At 44.6% G+C, this 21,860-nt stretch overlaps 1 protein-coding gene across 29 annotated transcripts in view; it reads left to right on the forward strand.

Moving 5' to 3' along the window:
* Nucleotides 1-21,860, forward strand: part of NRXN3 (neurexin 3) — a 1,092,565-nt gene that overhangs the window by 19,794 nt on the left and 1,050,911 nt on the right. For 4 of the 29 annotated variants that reach the window (XM_064150939.1, XM_064150776.1, XM_064150946.1 and 1 more), the window contains exon 1: nucleotides 2,601-2,709. The exons of 1 other annotated variant lie outside the window; for it this stretch is intronic. The gene's annotated coding sequence lies outside the window, so the exon portion shown is untranslated. Of the gene's footprint in view, nucleotides 1-2,587; nucleotides 2,710-21,860 lie in introns of those variants that run through there. 24 more of the 29 variants (XM_064150848.1, XM_064150839.1, XM_064150857.1 and 21 more) reach the window with 12 other exon arrangements.

Consider the following 21,860-nt stretch of genomic DNA (forward strand, 5'->3'; position numbering starts at 1 on the left):
CTCCACCTATTTATAAAATGATGGCTGCTATTTTGGTACCTAACTGTAGCAATTTTTCAGAAGCAGAGGCCTGTGTGTCCGAGTTCCACACAGTAAGTTTTTTTTTCCCAAACCAGTTATCTCTGAGGTTCATTTATAGCACCCTGAGTAGAAGCTCTTCAGTTAGATTAAGTCTCCTCTCCCTCCTTCTGATTCATAAATATTTAATACATTTTTTTCCTTTCTTTTCCTTTCTTTTCCTTTCTTTTCCTTTCTTTTCCTTTCTTTTCCTTTCTTTTCCTTTCTTTTCCTTTCTTTTCCTTTCTTTTCCTTTCTTTTCCTTTCTTTTCCTTTCTTTTCCTTTCTTTTCCTTTCTTTTCCTTTCTTTTCCTTTCTTTTCCTTTCTTTTCCTTTCTTTTCCTTTCTTTTCCTTTCTTTTCCTTTCTTTTCCTTTCTTTTCCTTTCTTTTCCTTTCTTTTCCTTTCTTTTCCTTTCTTTTCCTTTCTTTTCCTTTCTTTTCCTTTCTTTTCCTTTCTTTTCCTTTCTTTTCCTTTCTTTTCCTTTCTTTTCTTTTTTCTTTTCCTTTTCTTTTTAAAGAATAGTATGTAGATGAAAACTAGCTTCCTTTCTTCAAACCTTCTTGGACTTGTTTTACCCTTTGTGATTAAGCTGGCTATAAGCTATCATTGGTAGTTTTGCTGAAGAAGATTTAGCTCAGAACTAGAAGGGGAAGACTGTGGTGTTGTCAGTGATTTTTACATGGAAGATACTCTGGTGATAGGCATCCAGATTAAAATATGGTGTGAATATGTATGTACATAGTGTCAGGAGACCTAGGAGAGTGAAGGGCCAGAGGTGGCACAGTTTCAGATGACTACCTCATCAAATCAGTCCTTTGATAAACTATAAGCACCAAAATGCTAGATTGCCAGAACTACCACCAGGGGAAGAAAGGTAATAGAAGCCAGATTTTATTGCTGGTGGCGTATTTAAAATCTGAAGTTAGCTATTGAAGTAAATGAAACAACATCTGATTTTCTTCACAGTAATTGAGACCAGGATCTAATCCCATGCCCTGAGGAGAGATTGATAGTTCTCACTGCTTTGTGGTCTCCATATAAAACAAGAAGCTTAACAATAACCTGTCTTGACTTAGACATCTGAAGGGATGAATTCTTGCTTTTTGGGATGATGATTTTGAGTAGAGAATATAACTCTCTGCTGGACCATTGTCACCTTGTTGGAATAGGTCTCCATTATCCTCTCTTTGCATATATCTGAATTTGTTAGGGAATATGCAGGATTATGTTTTCCAGAGAAACTTCCCAAGGGCCTCCTAACGTTACTTGAAACTACTAATAGTGTTTCTGCATGGCTATTATCCACTTCAGACACAGCTGCATTTCAATAGTGAGCAAAATGATCAATACATTCTGTATACAAGAATTATTATTTATTGAGTGCTGTGAGCAGGCTGTCACTGATGCAAAATGTGGAAAAGCACAAAAATCTTTGAATACTTGATCAGAAGGGAAAGGAAAGCCAAGTAGCTTCCCAGTCTGTCCCTAGGGTGGGTGTGTTTGAGTATCTGTCAATATAGTAGGAGCAGATTTTACCAAGATCGTAGGGTCTGGAAAGAGGGAACACAAAATTTCATTTCTCTCTCGTGGTTTTGTGCACACTTTGCACACGTAGTGGTGGTTCCTGCCTGATACTCTTCTGAGGTGGGCTTTCAGCATGGTAACACATTGAAAGTCTTCACTTAGACGTTCCTCAGAAAAAGCACTTTTAATTACATTGTTTACTGGTGCTAAGTGCTAATAGTGATGAGAAATAACAGTAGTTATAATATACAGTGTGAAGGAAATGCTGACCCCAGCACGGTCGATGATGCTTGTCAGTGCCACGGTTTTACACGTGAGAAAAAGAACAGATTAAAAAGTTCGAGAGATTTGTACAAGGTAATAAGGAAACGCAACACCTCGTTTGAGTTGAAACTGGCAGTGCACAAACGGACTTGAAATGCCCAGTAGATTTGGGTCAAACTCTGAGCTAGAAGGGAAAACTATCTGTGAAGTTTAAGGGGTTTAGAGGGCTCCCGCAGCCGATCGTCTGAGGAAGGCAGTACCTGCTTTTCAGGTGGCAGGTCGCTGCTCGCTTCTATAGCGCTGGCAAACTCTAGAAGGTAAAAACGCCCTATATCTCTCCCTCTCCTCTTGCTGGGAGCCAAGGAGCCCAAGTGCCCCTTACCGTGCCTGTCCGGTGAGGCAGCGCTCGAGAAACAAGGCGTTGGCGGGGCCGGGGCCGAAGGAAACCCTCCCACCTCGCTCTCGGGAGGAGACGGCGGCCCCGCCGCAAGCGCGGGCGCAGAAGCCCGAAGGAACGTTGCTGCCACTGCCCGGGGCCGTGCCAGCTGCCTAGCCGTGCCGGGGTACCGGGGGCGCGGGCCAGCGGTCTCTTTAAAAGCCGGGGCCGGGCGGGGCGGGCGCGGCGACAGGGGGCGGCGGCGGCGGCGTGCGCGGGGCTCGGGCTGCTCCGGCACCGCGGCGCGCTCAGCCCTGCGCAGCTCCGCCCGCGGCTGGCTCGGCTCGGCTCGCCCAGCCCAGCCTCGCCTCGCCTTCCCGGGACCCCCACGAGTCCCCGCGGCCGGGGCCACCCTGGAGCCCCCTGCCCCGCAGCGGAGGCGAGCTGCGAGTTGGCGCGACGGCCGGTGGCCGCCCGGCTGCGGAGGTGAGAGGGGGCGGCGGGCGGGGGGCGGCACCGCACGGCCCGGCTCAGCACCACACGGATCAGGTGGGGGCTACCCGCCCGGCGGGAGCTGGGCGCCGCCGCTCCTGAGCTCCGTGGGTGGGTTTCTCCTGACCTCCCTCACGGCAACTACTTCGGATCGTTTTATCCATTTCCCCGTTCCCCGCTACCCCGGCGAGGCTGGGCGCTGCCTACCCGGGCGGACTGGGTGCGCACCGACCTCCCGGGACGCTCCGGCCCCGGCTTCTTTTGCCCGACTTTTTGGGAAATCACTGTTCCCACAGCGGGGCTTTTCGGAGTGAAAACCGGGGGGGCCTGACGAAAGAGAAGACGATACTACGCTGAGTTACAGCAGGGAGATGCTTAGTAAGAGCTCACTGTTTGCCAAAGGCGTAAGGATTTCTTAAAAAAAAAATTAATGAGGAAAGAAGAGAGGCTGAAGATGAAAGTTTTTCTCCTTTAATATTTTCTTCCTCTTTCAAGTCTTCGGATCTGTTACTGTAGCGCCTTTCTTCCCCGCCTTCCATTTGTTTGTATTAATGATTTAGTAGCCGTCTTGCCTGAAAACTTCCACCGTGAGCGACTGCTGTGGGTTTTCAGGCAGTCAGTGACCTTAAAGGTTGGTTCAATGCTTTCTTCGTGCAAGATGTATGTGATGGTTGGGGTTTTGGTTTTGGGTTGGTTTGTTTTGGTTTGTTTTTGTTTTCGTGGGTTTTGGTTTTTGTTTATTTTTTCTTCTTTCTTTTTCTGAAAAAAAAATAATCCATCTACTTTATAATTTAAAAGAAAACATCGTTCAGTCAGGGAGTGATGTAATTCTCCTACCTAAGGGCACTGACTCTGGTGCTTTGCAGGTGACTTGTCTTTTGCTTACTCTTTTAAATTTATTTTAATTGCAACCTATTTGTAGCTGAGAAACAATATATCTAACCAGTGCTCTTTGAGGATGCATTTTGTTAAAACAGAAATCTTTCAGAAAGAATTTTTTTTCCCCTGATATATCCCCCCACAAAGAAAACAATAAAAAAGATTAGAGGTGAGATCAGCGGCAGAAAAACCAAAGGATAAGGGAGGCAGAACCCAGGCTAAAAACATCAAATGATTTTTAAAAAGGACACTTCCACCCTTTTTCTTTTCCAAGCTCTCTTTCCACCTTTCCATGATTAAATTCTTCAACACTTTTTTTTTTTTTCAAATAGCTTAAATTAATTATTTCTGATTTTCCTAAGTATTAGTTGTTCCTTATGTATTTTTTCCTGCACATAATTGTTTTGTGATAAGCATACAGCCCTCCTAAAAAAAGGTGGATATTGAAACAACCGCTCACCAAAACCTGGTTATTACACATTTAGAGGGGCTCTTTTTTTGAGGGGTGAACTTTTAACTAGACTGGTGAAAAGTCTAAGGGAGATGTTGAGTAGATTGGGGACAAATTGATCACAAAAGCTTTGGTTGCCCGTGATAATACAGTCAGTTATTAATTGTAACGTGAACCAGAAGGGTGTTACGTCTGTCACCAGTTTAAGTTAAAATGGTCATCAGTGTTAAGTTGGGTAAGTTTTTCTAAAGGTTAGTAGCATTTTAGGGGGAGGAGGTTGCAGAGATTATTGCCTTTGGTTTCGATACATGGGCGCACTTTATCAGCTGAACGAACTAGGTGATTGTACAGACACAATTTTCCATTTTTCTATTGGTTTCCTTTTTTGCCTTTGGCAGTTTCTTAAATATTCGTCTTTGTCTAACAGCATCTGGTTTTTGGGAATAGGGGGGTGCAGCTGGGGGCATTAGAAGTTTGAAGATAATGGCAGCAACAGGATTGTGTTTATTTATTAAAAGAAAAAGGAAAAAAAAGAAGTTAGGAGATGAGGGTTCTCTTTCTGGAGCATTCGGGCACCTTCTGGTGGGGTATGTCTAGGCTTTTAATTATTTATTTCACTTTTGTCCTTTGAAAAATGAAGTGGAGTGAAACCAAAATGAAACGAAATAAAATTAGACTAAGTGTTGAAAAATAAATAAATTAAGGAATGGAATGGCTGAAAGCCCAATACTTGATTTCATCATCCCGGTGGTGATGGCTTCTCAATAGAAGCGATATCTGCCGATATCACCCCTGTTCCATGGCTGTAGCCTGGCCTCATTTTACGCTGCGTTTCCACTGAACATGTTGACGTGCTGCTGCTTATATAAGGGGAAGAACAAATTCAAGCGGATTAGTGCTTGGGATTTTGAGATCGGCTACCCAGATCGTGTTGTGGGTTTTTGCCTTTCCTTGGGGGAGCTGGTGGGGAAGGCTGGAGAATGGCGGGAGGGGGTGAAATCGGGATGTGCGGTTGGGGGAAGATGAGGGTGATGCGGGGAGTAGCTTATTCGCATAATGCCTGCGCTGCATCCCTTTTCTTTTTATAAAACCCCATTATCTCTAAAAACACATTATTCTTTAGCCTGGTCTGAAAAAAAAATAGTAGGAGGGGTTATAGGGAGGGGGCTTGGTATGGGAGTCATTAGACCCACTGCTGCAAAACCAAGATACAGAAATCCATCTGCACCAACATTTTGGGGGGAGGGCGGCATAGAGAGGGGGGAAGGGATAGATTGTCTATCTTGGATTAGCGAAGTGGAGCTTTGTATTCTTCATTTTCCTCCCCATTTTCTGCCATTTCCCTCCATCCCCCCATCCGCACACCCGCTTTCCTCCTCCCAGCCCCCACCCCCCCGAAGGTTTCTTGTCCCTCGACGAGAAAATTCTGTGTTACATCCTGATGGCTCTGCGGCTTTTTTTTTTTAGTGCATCACAACAGTGGCATGATGACCTTTGCTTCATGCCACACAGATTTGGGCTCCCGATAGGAGTGTGACCGCAACTCGGGCACGCGTGCAGATGCTCCTACACTCGGCATTGTGCACTGAAGACGGGCCGTGATTTAATTCTGATTTTTCTCTGCGTGTCTCTGCCTATGCGTGTGCGCGGCTGATAAACACTGGCACAGGGTAGGGAGCACAGTAAATGCCAAAGGCACGTCCAGCCATTTCGCCAGCCTATCTTGCCGCGCTCTTTCCCTGGACATTGTGTCACACATCATGAGATTTTGTGTCAGGGAGGGGTGTGCCCTATGTAGATGGCAGGGACCCAGGGGTTGGAGGGAGTGTGTGTGTCCTGGGGAATGGGGTGGGGGGGGGGGTAATGGACCTGACGATGCTAATAACATTATTTTGGTCAAATGAACGTCTGGTGATAATGATTCAGTGTAACCATCCGTGAAATACATGCTTGCGACACACTGGAATAAAGGCTACTCCAGGGAGCTCCGACAGAGCCAGGCACGCTTAGGGGTGTGAGCCATCCCCTTAATGGGGGAAACAAAATTCATAAGCACCCCAGACTGCCTCCTTCCCCAATGCTTCCTTGTGTGTCCGAGCTGGAGGGCATTGCGATGGAGGGAGGAGGTGTGCTGCACTGGAGCCAGGTCCAAACAAAGCCTTCCCGCCTCATCCTCCTGTGCCATCCTCCCTTGCCCTCTTTGAGCTTATCCGTGCTGTTGATCCAGGTGATACAGGAATATCGCCATTTCCGTGCAGTCCCTGACACAGGCTGGAGGGTGGTGAATCAAGAGAGGCGGGGGAAAAGCTCCTTGTGTTTCTATTGTAGCATGTCCAGGAAAGGCTTAGCTTTTCAGGTCTGAGTAGAGCAGGGAAAAGGCTGGGGAGGGGGAGAGCAAAGGAAAAAGAGTCTCACCTCTGTCTCACCCTTCCTTCCCTCTTTCCCTCAATTAGAACCTGGAAAAGGTCCCAGCAAGCCTCAGCAGATGTTGAGGGTGGCTGGTATATAGGGTTGGGACAGATGAAGCAGTGAGAGGGAGGCTTTACTTGGGCTTCAAGCAGGCCAGGACCCTTTCCAAGGGTTGTAAACCTGCTCAGCACCCTCCATCTCTGAGTGTGAAGGACCTCCGTGCTTGGTCATGAGCTGCTCACACTCAGGTGCAGGGCAGCTGGGGAGGAATGTTCTCTTGTGGTTCTGTCAGCTGCTGCTTCTCATGGTCTCTGTGTGGCTGCGCCTGCTCAGAGGTCTCCATGTTTCTGGATCTTTCCACTTCATGGAGCAATAGCAAAAACTGAATAAATAGATCTGTCTGGGGCTATTGTTGTTTCCCTTTTACTTTGTTCCCTTCTATCTGACCTTGAGGTGCAGTAGTAAATTACATCCAGGAAGATGAGGCAAGGGCGTGGTCCAGTGCCCTATACTGTTGGTATGGGTGATGGTTGGAGAGACATTGTAATCCTCTGGTCTCCTGCTTTGTGCTGACCAGACCCAGCTTTGCCCCACCTGCCCTGCTTCACCTGTAGTTACTTAGAGGTCTGACTCTGCCCTCCCCTTCACCCCAGTCACTCCAGAAATGGATGTTGTGCTGCAACTCCTGTGCTTGTAGGTCAGCAAAGATGATGCAGTGGCCAGCTGAGCAACAGGCAGAGGGTGCTGCAGGGCCCACATTCCTTTTCCCCTCTGGTACCCCGCAGGGTGAAGGTGGGGCCTGATTTTATGGTTCCTCTGTTTCCCCAGCGGTGGAGGTACTAGTGTGTTCTCGTGCACAGTGAACCTCTGTTTATAAATTATTTGTTAGTAGGAGTAAGAAAGGTTGGGGAAAAGCATTATCGTGGGTAAACTTCAGTGACTGCAGTGTGAGTTTTCTAACTCAGCAGTTCCTGACTGTGATGCTTTGAACTTCCTTGAGTTTGCACAGCTGACAGACCAGAGTGAAATTCACATAGTGCTGGAAGTTAGAATGGTTTTCACCCTTGAAGTGAGAAGGAACTCTGTTCCTGCAGAACATTTGGAGGGTGAGGTGGTGCCGGGGGTCATTTTGGTAGTGATCATGGTGAATTTTAAGCCTTAAGTTCTGCACAAAAAGAGACTTTTCCTTTCTTCTCATCCAAGTTACCAAGTCATCAGGCGCAGACGACTCTCATTCTCTTGGTGTTAGGATTGGGTTTGAGCCCTTAATTTAGAGGACATCTTCAAACTGCACAAAGTCTTTTGGCTCTTGTCTGGAGTATTTCTGGGGAGGGAGAATTTAGTCCCTTTCTTGTAGCAGCAGTGGCATTTCAGTGGATCTGCTGAACCTCTTGCTTTTTTTTTTCCCTGCAGCTTCCTCTGGGGCTCTTGAGTTGAACTGTCTTGAGAAGTTTACCCCTCTTGACCTATTTCCCTTTGCCCTCTCTTTAGTTCTCCCTTCTGTGTTCTAGGTGTGTGCAGGTGGGTGTTGATACCGGCAGTGCTGTGGCATGTTGAATGAAGGATAAGGATACACGAGCCAGGAACTTTGTGCTGACTAGAAGCCAACACAAGGGACAGCCTCTGATAGTGATTCAAGAGACATGGTGTTTAATTTAAAACAAAAATGCATGTAACTTTATCTGTCTCTGCCCCCACCATAAAGAAGAGGAGGCAGGCTTTATTTTGGGATTACTGCCAATGCAGCTGGAGCCAGAAATTACCCCCTTCATCCCTTTCTTCTAGTTAATAGCAGAGTCTAGCAGAGTTGGCTTTTAATTCGTGCATCAAGTGGTGAAGGAGATAGGTTGCATTTCAGAAACCAATGTGATAGAGGTAGCTTCTTGAAACCAGCACACGACATGATCTTGGATCAGGTTTGCTCTCTATTTTTTTTCTTTTTTCTTTCTCACATGGGCATAGACAAAGGTAATTCATTTTTGTAAAGGATTCTGAGAATCAAAGATGGTGTTTTGATCTCTTACTGCCAACCTAAGCAGCTGGACCAAGATATGTTAGTAGAAGGGCAGCATGGGAGATTTGTGTTCTGATTTTTTTCTTGTGTGCAGTGATGGCATTTTTAGTGCCCTGCATTTGTACCTTTTTTTCTTTTTCCTTCGGCTTGGAAGGGTCTTAACTTGGATTGGACTAGACTCTGTGTGGTTTTACTGAGATGCCTAGCAGGAATGAAGTGCCATTTCCCTATAGTGGCATGCTGGAGGAAGTGAGAGCAATGACTCCTAGTGGAAATAAATCAGTGGTGTTGGAAGATCGTGCTTTCCTTCCTTAAGGGAAGGTGGGGATGCAATTTCTCTTGTCAGTTACAGAAAAAGGTACTCTGCACACTGGACAGCTGTTGGAAACTATGCATCACACAGCCAGCTTGACAGAGTCCTCCATCTGTGCTAAAGCTTGCAGCCTCTCAGGACCCTGGCATGATGGAGGTGTTGCCATGTGGCTTTGGAGAGGATAGTGAAGGTGTGTGCACTGCTATCAAAAGTTGAACTTTGTCTGAAATGTGGCTGGTTGTGAGTGAATGAGCTGTTCCTCCGCCTTGCTTCCTCACGTCTCTGAGAGCTTTCACCTTGTGTCTTACAGCCCTGTGCCTAAATTCTCTTCCAGACATGCTCCTCTGTCTGTTTCTTGTCTGCTGGCAGCAGGAGTGAATTAGGGTGTTGGGAAGGGGATGCTGGGGTGAGGAGGACTCTGTCAGCATACCTTTTGTGTCTCAGTGGTGTACTCTTCTCCTATCCTCCTACAAGTTCCTTTCCTCTGCCCTTGATGGTGAGGGATGGCTTACTTCAAACACAGTCTGCTTGTCACTCCTGGCCCTTCTGCTTGTCATCCATCACATCACAGCAACTAATTAACAGTAGTAGCTTTGGATCCTGGGAATGACAGTGCTGGGATAATAGACTCTTTAAGAGATCCTGATGTCTCCCCTTGTAACTAGGACAGCCCGGCTGAGGAGACTCCATTGTCTCTTGCCTGGGTGTTAATCAGAGAGGATGCCCAAAGCCTAGGGCTGCCTTGTAATGCCCTTGACAGTGCTGCAGCATTCCCTGCATCCAGGTACCTTCCAGCAGCTGGGTGAGAGCCAAAAATGGGATGGAATAATAATTGATGAGGATGGAGGGAGATATGAGGTAAACCTTTTGGAGCCGCTGGTAGTTTCTCCCCTGCCTTTGGGTACATACAGCCACACGTGGTCACAGAATCTGTGAGTCTGACCCTGGGGGCATCCTCTGCTCATGGCAAAACATACCGTGCTGTTTCTACTGTGCTGCTGATCCTCTTGCTGTGTTGTTTGGGGTGATGTCAGGGGAATACATGTGTTGCTCCCATGGAGTGGCAGGTTTAAAGGTAAGGCATTGGTCATACTGTGATGCTACCCAGAGAGTACTTGCTTCCCTTTTTCTGCTCTCTTACTGTTGTTATAAAGTGCTTATAAGGAAGGGAAGAGTCCCATGGAGATTGAAAGGGAAGTAGCTAAGCAAAAGGGTGATACTTGCTGGCTGCTGGAGGATGAGGAGAGGAAGAACTCTCCAACAGGGTAACTGTGTGATGGGACTGGCTGCATCTGCAGAGCAGGGAGGTGCTGGCTTTGTTTCAGTCTGCTGTTGCAGCCTTTTTTTTCCTTTCCCAATAATGTGTTAATTAAACATTGATTTCAGGGGAAAAAGGAATCTGCTTGAACTGCAGAAATTAAATGGAGTGTGAAGGAATGGGATCTGGTGAGGGACGTGTGGAAGGAACTTCTGTCAGCTCTCTTTGTGACCAGTCATGGAAGGAAACAAGGAAGGGGCTGGGGAAAAAACCCTGTTTGCCTTAAATTTAGAGTCCTTCACTTGTCTCCAGGTGGAACCTTGTCCTCCTGTAACTGCAGAGTTTTGAGCTGATATGTACTAAGGAGTTACTAGGTAGTCAGCTGTATTTTCATGTGAAATGTAAGTAATGGAATACTTTATTAAAAAGCAAAATGGAAGAGAGATTTGCCAAGGTGTGGTAGGGTTTATGGGACTTTCTGTTCAATTTGGTGCTCTTCTGATTTTTCTACTCTAGCAGTTTCTGTTGTTTTCATAAATTAATTAAGCTGTGGTCCAAGTTAGGGCACCAGTCATAAAGACAAACTTGCTCGCATTACTTGCGCGTGTCTGGCAGCCTGGCTGACCTTCATTTACTGCACGTGGATAAGTCAGTCATTGAACATGGGTATGAGATTGTGATGTGCACATTTAATGCTCTGTCTTCTACTCATCAGTGCCCTAGAAGGTGAGACAAGATTGTGGTGTCTCCCCTCCCTTGCTTGGTTGAACTCTGTTCTGTTCATTAGACTGGAAGAGCCAGTGGGAGACTACGCTGCCCTCCTTTTGTGTAAGAGATGTGTAGAAAAGGTAGGGAGCTTTGCTTTAGTGTGAGATCTTACCTGGAATAATCCTCTCTGCTGGTATGAGCACTACTTTCTCATAGCATTAAACAGTTTAATTTGAATTATTTTGACCACTGTGCTTTCTGTCTTAATGTAGTTTTGGGAAGTAATGGAAAGGAGAGTATAACCTGTCTGACCTTTCTGAGCACTGCATAAGTCTGAATTGAGGTGATTCAGTTCATGCAATAAGTGAAATGGCAATATTGTCCTGAGAAAGAGACCCATCCCGGCTGCTAAATTCCTTTCTGCACCATCTGCAGTATTGTACTACAAGAGGATATGCTGTAGCATCAGGATGTATTTGAAAAAGAACATATTAAGCCACAGAGTCTCTGTTTTCCATGGGAATTGTGGACTCATTGATGGCTGGTGAAACTCATGGAATAATAGAGTGGTTGAGGTTGGAAGTGACCTTTGGTCATCACCTGATCCAACTCCCTGCTCATGCAGTGCCACTTAGAAGAGGTGAACATGTCCAGAAAAGTTTTGCATATCAAGCAGGGAGACTTTGCAACTTCTCTGGGAAATGCTTGACAAAGCATAACTTCACAAGAAAAAAAGTGTTTCCTGATGTTCAGGCAGGACCTCCTGTGTTTTGGTTTGTACTCTTTATGTCTACCACTGAAAGAGCCTGCCTCTGTCAACATTACACCTCCTTTCAGATATTTATGTATGTTGATAAGATCCTCTCTGAATCTTCTCCAGGCTACACAGTCCCATCTCTCCCAGCCTTTCCTCATATAAGAGATGTTCTTAATCCTTTTTGTGGCCCTTTGTTGGACTCTCCCCATTAAGTCCACCTCTCTCATGTACTGGGGGGCTGAGAACTCCACACAATACTCCAGGTTTGGCCTCACCAGAGGCCAGAAGAGGAGAATGATTACCTTCTTCATCGTGCTGGCAGCACTTCTAATGCAGCCTAGGGTACCAGTAGCTGCATCCTATGCAAGGACACATTACTGGGTAATGTTCAGCTTGTTTTCTACCAGGACTCCCAAGCCCTTCTCTGCAAGCTTCTTTTCAGTCAGGTGGCCCTCAACATATGCTGATTCGTGATGATGAACATGACTATAATACTATGAAATGTCAGCAGAGCAGTCAGGGTGGTCCTTAAATATTAACTTCAGAAGCAGAAGTTTGAAATTCTTTCTCAGAATCACAGAATTAAGCAGGTTGGAAAAGACCTCCAGGATCATAGAGTCCAACCTATCACCTAAGCCTTCTAATTAACTAGACCATGGCACTAAGTGCCTCATCCAGCCTCCTTTTTAGCACTTCCAGGGATGGTGACTCCATCACTTCCCTGGGTGGCCCATTCCAATGGGCAATCACTCTTCCCATGATGAATTTCTTCCTAACATCCTGGTGCAGTTTGAGACTGTGTCCTCTTACTCTGTCACTGGGCACCTGGGAGAAGAGACCAACCCCCCCACCTGGCTACAGCCTCCTTCATTTTTTTCATAGTAGTCATCACTTTATAATTGTGACTTTTCAGAGGATGGATAATTTTTAAAGCATTATAAGTTCCTGAAGAGAAAATTTTTGTGTAACTGAGGATAGAATAGATCCGTCTGGAAGTGACCTACAGTGATCTACAACTACCTGAAGGGGCATTGTAGCCAGGTGGGGGGTGGCCTCTTCTCCCAGGTAACCAGCAATAGAACAAGGGGACACAATCTCAAGTTGTGTCAGGGTAGGTATAGGCTGGATGTTAGGAAGAAGTTCTTCACAGAGAGAGTGATTGGCATTGGAATGGGCTGCCCAGGGAGGTGGTGGAGGCACCGTCCCTGGAGGTGTTCAAGAAAAGACTGGCTGAGGCACTTAGTGCCATGGTCTAGTTGATTGGATAGGGCTGGGTGCTAGGTTGGACTGGATGATCTTGGAGGTCTCTTCCAACCTGGTTGGTTGATTCTATGATTCTATCATCTAGTCCAACTACATGACCACATATTGAAGTTGTATCTAACAACAGTGAACCAAAGGCATAATTTTCTTGAGCCAGATCTTCAGGATTTAGCTCAATGTGGTTTTTTTGTTTGTTTGTTTGTTTTTGTTGGTTTTTTAATATGCCCCTTGTCTTCCTTATTGGTTGGTGTGACCCAATTCATGAGTCACTAGCGGTTCTGTTTGGTACTGACTTGGAGCGTAGAGATGTGGTGCTTAGCGTGTTGCAGTGCTTTTCTGGCAGTGGATTGTAATTTCATTGAATGAACACATTGTATGAGACTAGAGTGAACTGCTGTTTCTTTAGTAGACCATGGTGTATCAAGTAGAAACGCAGACTTAAAAGGACGTAAAAAATTGATAGGGTTTTGATAGGACAGTAACTGTTTTAACAAGTTTGCCTGAAAGCAGCAGTTCTTCCTCCATGCACATTTTGTTGCTTGTGTGTAACACGAGGCAGGAGGTTGATCTGCTTTCCTGTCATAGGTCATGTACCTATTAAACTGGAAAATGCTGAAAAATTGGTAAGAAGTTTATTAAGACAAATGAAAGGTACTGCACTTGAGAAGGTGAAATCACATTCTGACATGTGAGATGGGGGATAACAAGCCAGGCAACAGAACTGCAGAAAAGGATCTGGGAGGTGCTACGGTGAGTCAGAGACTGAATGTGAGTCAACAGTGTGGTGATGTTGCAAAAAAAAGGGGCAAATCTCAAGGTATATTTAACATGAATGTCAGGTGTAGCACACAGCAGTAGTTGTTCTACTCTAGCAGCAACTGTGGAAGCCACAGCAGAGCACTGCTCCAATGTACACAGCAAAACCAGAAACCATGGAAGGAGATGAGGAGAGAAGAGAGAGAGTGGCAAACACCACTTGCAAGGGAAGACTCTAAGAACGGGCTTCTAGAGAGAAGAATGATGAGGGACATGAGAAGTCTTCCAGTATTTAAAAGCTTGTTTTAAGAAGACAGTGATTAATTGTTCTGTGTCCACTGGGGATAGGAGAAGAAGTAATCAGCTTAATTTGTAGCAAGAAAGATGTGGAGAATAGGTGCTAGGAAAAGCTTTGTGAGCATTTGTATAGCTAAGCATGAAAACAGTTTCCTGAGAGAGATTGTAGCACCTTCATCACAGGGAGTTTTAAGAGCAGGTGAGACAGGCACACCAAATTTTGTCTGGATTTTGTTGCAATTTTGACTAGTTCAGAAGGGGTTTGGGCTGCCTGAACTCCTGATATCTGACCCCAGTAGCTCTTGCACTCCCTGAAAAACAGGCTTCTCCCCTTGTTGGCTGTTCTCATGGGAGTATGGGGAGGCAGGGCCAGGGCAAAACAATTCCTCTGCAAGTGCCCCTGCAGCACCTTCTGTGCCCCTAGCGCTATCCAATTTTACACTGCGTGTCTCACAAAGGCCTGGGGGAGCTTGTGCGTTCGGCTCTGTCACATTAGCATCCAGCACTATAAGCCTTTCTATTTCTGGAGATAACAAACAAGCAAAGGGCTGGCCCAGCTTTCTGCGTCCCTATAAGTAGGAAATGGAAGTTGTTAGAGACTCTTACTCTAGTTATTGATTAATTGACGTGGGAAAGATTTGGAGAAATGATTTGGAGATGGAAAAGAAGACTTAGTTTTGGCTTTCACCTGGTGAAAAGCAGCTCGGGTTTGTATGTATGGTGTGTCACAGTTACTACAAGATGACGTTCCTGTGCTTTGTGAAATGAAGTGGACAAGGGCGAAGGTTTTTCCTTTCTGCAACATCTTTTCTTCTAGTTGCCTAAAGCAGAGTAGAGTGAATTAGACATTGCGAGGGGGTGTGTTAGCAGTCAGTGGATTTGAGAAGAAGGAGCCTTAATGCCTGATTCAGTAAAGACTGCCTCAAAGCACAACAGAGAATGTTTAGGCTGGACATTAGGAAAATGGTTTTTTTCACAGAAAGAATGGCCAGACATTGGAATAGGCTTCCCAGGGAGGTGGTTGAATCATTATCCCTAGATGTGTTAGAAGATCATGTAGATGTGGTGCTTGGGGATATGACTTAGGGGTGAACTTTGTAGATTAGGATCAGTGGTTGGACTTGACAATCCTAGTGGTCTTTTCCAACCCAAATGATTCTATGTTTCTACAACATACTTCAGTACTTGCGGAAGGATCTTATGGCACTTCCAGAGAGGAGGATACTACTTAAGAATGGGAGCTTTTCTTCCCTGAAGATTCAGCAAAACCTTTCAGTGGCTACTGGAAAGCAATCCAATACATGCTATGTGGTGTGTTACTTCTATCCTTTCCTGAATCTGAAATTTACCTGAACAGCCTGTCTGGAGCAGGTCAAGCCTGGGAGTGAATTCTCGAACACCACTAGTGTAGAAAACTGATTTTCCTAACAAACCACAAAGAAGGAAGCTTCTTCGTTTCAGTGTGATAGAAGCAATAGATGCTTGTTGAACTTGAGTTGGTTTTGGGCTTGGCCACTAGGTGCATGCACAGTTTATAATACAACCACTTTTTGCCTGATTACATAAACTTATAACTGCAGGCTCTTGCCATTCTTCAGAGTGGAGGGTGGAGATATGATCCTCTACTTCTTGGCACTAGAAGTGAGTCAGGGTTGACACATAAAAGTAGGAGGCAACTGTTTGCGTGTAGGAAGTTTATTCTGTCCAAGGAAAAAGTAAGGGTTATATGCATGGTGTCAGTCCTGCTGCACAGAAAGCATCTTCTTCAGGAGCTCACCTCGGACACGCTCACCCTTTGAAGCATATAGCGAGCTCAGCGGATTCAGCCAGCTCACCAGTCGGCCTCAAAGGATGACAGGTGAAATGGTCAAAGGTAAGCTGGGATGTAATTATTCATGTACGAGGCCCCATATTGCACCAAGTAATAATTGCTCATGAACAGTGCTATGAAGTCAGGAGGAAAACGTTCCAACCCAAGGAGATAGTAAGAAATAACTTAATTATTGTTTCTGTTATTATCTCTGTCTGTTGTACCTACACAATCCTGGTTCAAATGCAGGGCGAAAACTGTTCTCTGCTCCAAAGAGTCAGCAAGATAAGGATGAGACAGTAGACAACAGATGGACACACGTAGCTGAGGGAGTACAGAAAAACAAAAACTGGTCAGCAAGATGGGTGGTATGAAAGCACATTGACAGCTTAGCTGTAGTCAGGCTTTCTGTAGGCATGTGGCAAAGGAATACAACAATAATTCAAGCTGCAGCCTTCGCTTCGGTGTTTTGTTGTGTGCATCTTCCATCTGTGATATTTGATATTTAAACAGCTTAATTCTCACTTGATGAAGTTTTTATATCCCCAAACTTCCTATCATTCATCTGATGTAGGTGGAGGACATACTAGTCCAGCAATGAAATGTCCACTGCAGTTTTGAAGGAAAATGTAGGGTTTTTTATTACAGAAAGAGGATGAGACAGTAAGCACAGGATTTTGATGCTATGCATTTGAAAGAATACTGGGAAAATGCTGACAGATGTCAGCAGGATGAATATCATTAAGTTCCATAGTGCAAGATGTGTGGCTAAAGTTAGTGTTTTACCAAGGTGATGCAAAAACTATCTAATGCCATTCACTGGCAATAATTTTGTGTGTATAGGAGATGTCCTTGGTGCTGTATATGGGTGAGTGCAAGAGTGCATGCAAGTGTGGAGAGTTCTGACTCAGCTGCACAGTGAGCTGTTGTTCCACTTGTCTGGCTGCACCATGCTGCTGGAGAACTTGGGGGTATTTGACTTTAGGGGCTCTGCCTATGCCAGTGGCTGAATTCACTTGTGTCTTGGTTTGGACATGACCTTGAGAGGGCCGCAAACTTGGTATAGTTATCAGGTAGTTTTAGGATGCCCTTCTTTCTGAATTTGAATTATATCTAGTACTTTTTTATGGTGCTGTGATGTATTCTCTCTTTCGCTGTGAGACTTGTTGTTATCACTCACTATACCAACATAAAGATGTTGTCAATGTGCCTTCTAGTAACTCTTACATTACCAACACCTATTTCCTGCTTTGGCCTGTTATGCCACTTATTGTTCAGCAGCCCCCAGGTGACTGTCTGACATTAGATGTAGCTGCATGGTTTATAGCATGTGTCTAATGTTGAATAGCTAAAATGGTCTAAAAGTTAAAGCTTGAACTATCCAATCGAGTCTTATTTAAGTTATTATGCAAGAAGTGGTTGCCAGGAGATCTCCAACACATGCAAACTGTGGAACTGTGAGGCCATTAGTGCTAGAACACATTTTTGGGGCAAGCATTTATAGAAAAGGGAGTTGCATGTTTTGGGGGTTTATTCCTGAGTCTGCTACAGAATTCTGTCTTTGGAAACAAGTCATTAAAAGGACTGTATTTTTTGGCTCATAATGTCTCCATGCTTCAGTTTGTCCTTTATGCTTACCTAATAGATGGTGAGTTTTCATAGGTGCTTGTGGAGTTTTTAGCTTTAGATCACAGCAGTATGGAGAATGAGGACCAAATATGCATCTCAAGCTGAGTGTACTCAGCTCTCCCAGCCTCTTTGCATACCCTGCACTAATCCCTAACTGTCAGGATGGTTCTTGGAGTGTTGAAAACTAATCATGTACTGAACTGGGTTGGCAAAAGCATAGACAGCAGGTCAAGGGGTGGGATTATTTCCCTATACTCAATGCTTGTGGGATTGCATCTGCTTACCATGCCTGGTCTTGGGCTCCCCAGTTCAAGACAAAATGCAGCAAGTCCTTCAAAGAACCCCCAAGGAGCATTGTTAGTAAATGTCTGCAGTGGATGGTTGTACCACTGACCACTAGGCTTTGAGTGTAGTGGTCCAATCAGTTTTCCATGTGCTTTGCAGTACACTTACCTGCTTTCAGGTGTCTATAAATCATGGAACTGTAGAATATTTTGAGTTGGAAGGGATTCATAAGGGTTGCTGAGTCCAAATACCTGCTCCTTACAGGACTACCTAAAACTAAACCACATGACTAAATGTGTCATCCAGATACTCCTTAAATTCTAACAGGCTTGGTACCCTGATAACTTCCTTGGGTAGCCTGTCCTAGTGACTGACTACCCTGGCAACGAAGAACTTCTTCCTAACGTCCAGTCTGAACTTCCCCTGAGGCAGCTACATACCATTGTTTACAATTACGGTATTGGAGACTCTTCCAAAAGCTCTGCCCTCCTTTTCATTGTTGGGCCTTTTTTCTCATCAGAGAAGCAATCTGGATGATGCTTTTCCCTTGGTAAATCCATGCTGGCTGTTCTTGACCATCTTCTGGTCATTCATGTACCTGGAAATGGGTTCCAGAAGGATTTGCTGCATGACCTTCCTTGGGAGCCATGTCAGGTTGAGCAGTCTATAAGTCCCTGAATCTTCCTTCTTGCCCTTCTTGAAGAAAGGTGCAACACTTACCTGTTTCCAGCCATCAGGAGCCTTCCCCAATCACCGTGACTCTTCCGACATGACCAAGAGTGACCTTGCAGTGACATCAATCATTGCTGCACCCCTCAGTGCTGTTGGGGCATCTGGTCTGGTCTGAGGGACTTGATTATGCTCAGTTTGCTTGAAAGATTCCAAACTTAATCTTCCTCTGCTGTGGGTAGTTTTTCCTTAGATCCTTCCACTGGGCATATGGGACAGCAAGGCTGAGAACAGGACTTGTCAGTGAAGACCAAGGTAAAACAAGACACTGGGGAGCTAAGTGTTTAGCTGCTCATCTTCTGACTTCAAATTCAGAGTTTTCTTAGTCATCCCCTTGTTATCAGTGTGCATTTAGAAGCCTTTCTTGCCGCCTTTCGCATTTTGTGAAGTTTCACGCAATTTCGGTCTTTTCTAATTTTCATCCAGACGTGCTAAGGCAGACTTTGAGTATTCCTCTGAGGTACCACAGCCTTGCTTTTACCTTCCATTTGCTTCCTTCTGTCTTTGAGCTCTGTCAGGAGTTTCCCATTCAGCTGCCTGCCTCTTTCTACACATGCTTGGCTTCCCACATGTTGAGCTGGCCTGTTCTTGTGCTTTGAGGAGTTCTTTAAGATCAATGAGGTCTCCTGGGCTCCTTTGCTGGATGATTCCATGTAAGTGCTGAGTGAATGATTTCTTAAAGCTCTCCAGTGATTCTTCTGTCACCATAATTGTGCTGGGAAAATGGTTCTGTTTGTAAACTGATTTATATGTCATTTCAGATTTGGTGGTTGTTCTTGTAATTTTTCTCTCTCTCCATGTTTAACATGTTATGCCTCTTTTCTCTATTTCCATGGAAGTCTTTTTTTCTTTGCTTTATAGCCTCATTTTGCCAGACTCTGTGCAGGTGTTTTCCTCTGCTTTATTTGGTGGTGAGTTCTTTGGGTTTTTTTTGTTATTGTGATTTGGTTTTTTTCCTTTTTTTTTTTTTTTGGTCTGTTTTTTTTTTTTTTTTTTTTAATCAGATGCCTTCTTTATATTGTCAGAGGTTAAAAAAAATCAAATGGAAAGGGCAGGAGTCACAAACCTTTTTTTTTTTTTTTGGTGTTTTTTCTTTTTTTTTTCATTCTGCCACTGAGTTATTTAATGACAAAAGCAAATTGCTGTCTCTCTTTCTTATCCCTGGAATGGGTCTCAAATTTAGTGGGAGTTTCAGCTCTTTTTGTTGATGATTGTAGACAACAGACTGATTTCTTTAACCACGTTTATTACACTTGGGATTGGTTTGAGATTCTAGCCCAAACAGCTCTGCCAGGTAATGGTTGTCCACCTTCGCAGATGTTGCCGAACATGAAATTGCAGTGCTGTGCACCATGTACCTTTATGCTGAGACTTTTATCTTATTAAAAGTTGAAAATACACTTGAAATGATACTGTGGGCTAACTATAGATTAATTGCCAAGACCCTGACAATGACCACATACTTAGAGACTGGACTAATCAAGTTACAAAGTCAACGCAAATGTTGTCAGCCTTTCATAAAGATTCTGTGCCATTGCTCAGAAGGTGAAAGACACAGATTCTTTGTTTCAACCCCTTGCTCCCCAACCCTCCTGTGATTAAAAGTCCACTATACTCTAGTCTTTGAGATTCTATGAAGAAAAAAAAATCCAACCTTATATTGTAATTATATGGAGAAGAGACTAATTTTAGTGACTAGTACTCTATTTTAATTGTATTACTCTATTCCCCAGTCAGACAAAAGAATTTTATTTTGTGTGTTTCTGTCCAAATGCAGAACAAAAGGTTTTCATTCTAAGTGATTTGTGTCTCTAAAGTGTGCCTCTCTATGGCCTCTATAATAAAGATATTTTGCTGTAGTAAATACTGTGTCCAGACAGAATGTCTGGAAGAGTGTAACCTGCAGGAGGAGGTGAGTGTGAGAAGTGCTTACTGGTATACTAGCAGCACACTGTGTGACACCCAATTCCTGTGTGCCTTCTCAGTTCAGGTATGTGTTGCAAGAGGCAGAGAACTTATTTAGAACATTTTCTAGACCAGAAAATTACTTATACCTCAGACAAGCCTCTTTAGGAGTGAATAAGATGGGAGAGGGTTATGTTGAGTTCTGTGAAAAGGTGCTATGATAAGGAGTTTGAAGGTGGTACCCACAATAGTAAAATATTGGCTAAACCCCTCAGTTTGTTTTGTCTCTGCATAGGACCTTCCCTCATTCTCTCTTGTGCTAGGTGATTGTGGTGAGTTGTGGCAGTAGGTGGTGTGCATGTGTGTGGTGGTTTGGCTGTTATCTGCCCCCACACACTTTAAGAAACACCCCAGCTAACTCAGTCGGACTCTGAGAATATAAATGAAGCTATTTATTTACAGCTAGCACAATATACAAGCAGATATTTACAATATATACAGAAATATACAAAAATATACAAGGTAAAAATAATACAGAAGCACAACTCCCCTCCCAGAAACCTGAGTCCCCCGGAGGGGCTCTCAACCACCCCTGCACCTTCCCCCTCCCCCTCTCAACCTTACCCCTAGTCCTAAGGAAGAATAGAGGTTCAGCCAAGAGGTTAAGGAGCAAGGTTAGTGGCAGGAGAGGTTAAGGAGATGCAGCTCACTCCGAAGCCAGCCAGAAAGTGAAGACAAAATGGCGAAAGTGTTATCTAATGTTTTCCCTTCTTGTTCCCATACCTCTCAGCGAGACTGTGAGGGAAGGAGACATCACCATTGTTTTCCTTTCACAGCCAATTATCTACTTTCTCTCACCAAAACCTTCTAGCCTGCTTCAAACTAGCACAATGTGTCCATAAGATCTGGAGCCTTGCAGAGAGGGGAGAGAAGATGGGTGACGCAGCCTTTCCTGAAGTCAGCCTCACAGTACTTACTCTAATGCTCTTGATGTTGTGTTTAATCTGAAACACGAGCATAGAGCTTACTAAATTGATGATCTTGCTGTCTTCCCATCTTTCTCTCCTGATAAATAGATGGCTAAAAAGCTCAGTGGAAAACTCAAGTTCACCTAAATAAAACTTGCATTTTGAGTGCCTCAGTATAACTGTTTTAATCCCTGAAATCCTGTCTTCAAACCCTGATGAAGTGTGAAAAAGGCATGTAAAGGTGTTGCTTGGTGTTTCTAGCAGAAGTAGCCCAGGACATTTGGAGTATGGCTGGCCTAGGGGAATCAAGAGAACTGTGAGGAAGGGTTGTGGGAGAAGATGCGTCACAGGCTGTTTGGCACACTGTTCTCCCATACATTCCCAAAAGCCGAGCAGACGTGCTCAGACACTTGCAAAGTGTGCATGCTTGCACACTCTGGTTCTGCACCCTGAACTCCCTGCCCCTGTGCCAAGATGGCACCTGCCAATGTCTACTGTGATAGTATCTGCTGCCTTCTGCTTGTACCCAGCACCCCTTTGTGGAGCTGAGGCTCATGCTGGCTATGATGGTGTTTTCATAAGGCTGAGACTTCTATTCTCCACCTTGTTCCTTTGAACTCTGCCCACTGCTCTGTGAATACTAACAGCAGCCTATAAATTATCCAGCAGGGCTCTGGCACTTTAGCAGCCCATGTTTTCAGTGGCATGCATGCA

The sequence above is a fragment of the Pogoniulus pusillus genome, chromosome 1 (genome assembly GCF_015220805.1).
Source record: "Pogoniulus pusillus isolate bPogPus1 chromosome 1, bPogPus1.pri, whole genome shotgun sequence".
Lineage (NCBI taxonomy): Eukaryota > Metazoa > Chordata > Aves > Piciformes > Lybiidae > Pogoniulus > Pogoniulus pusillus.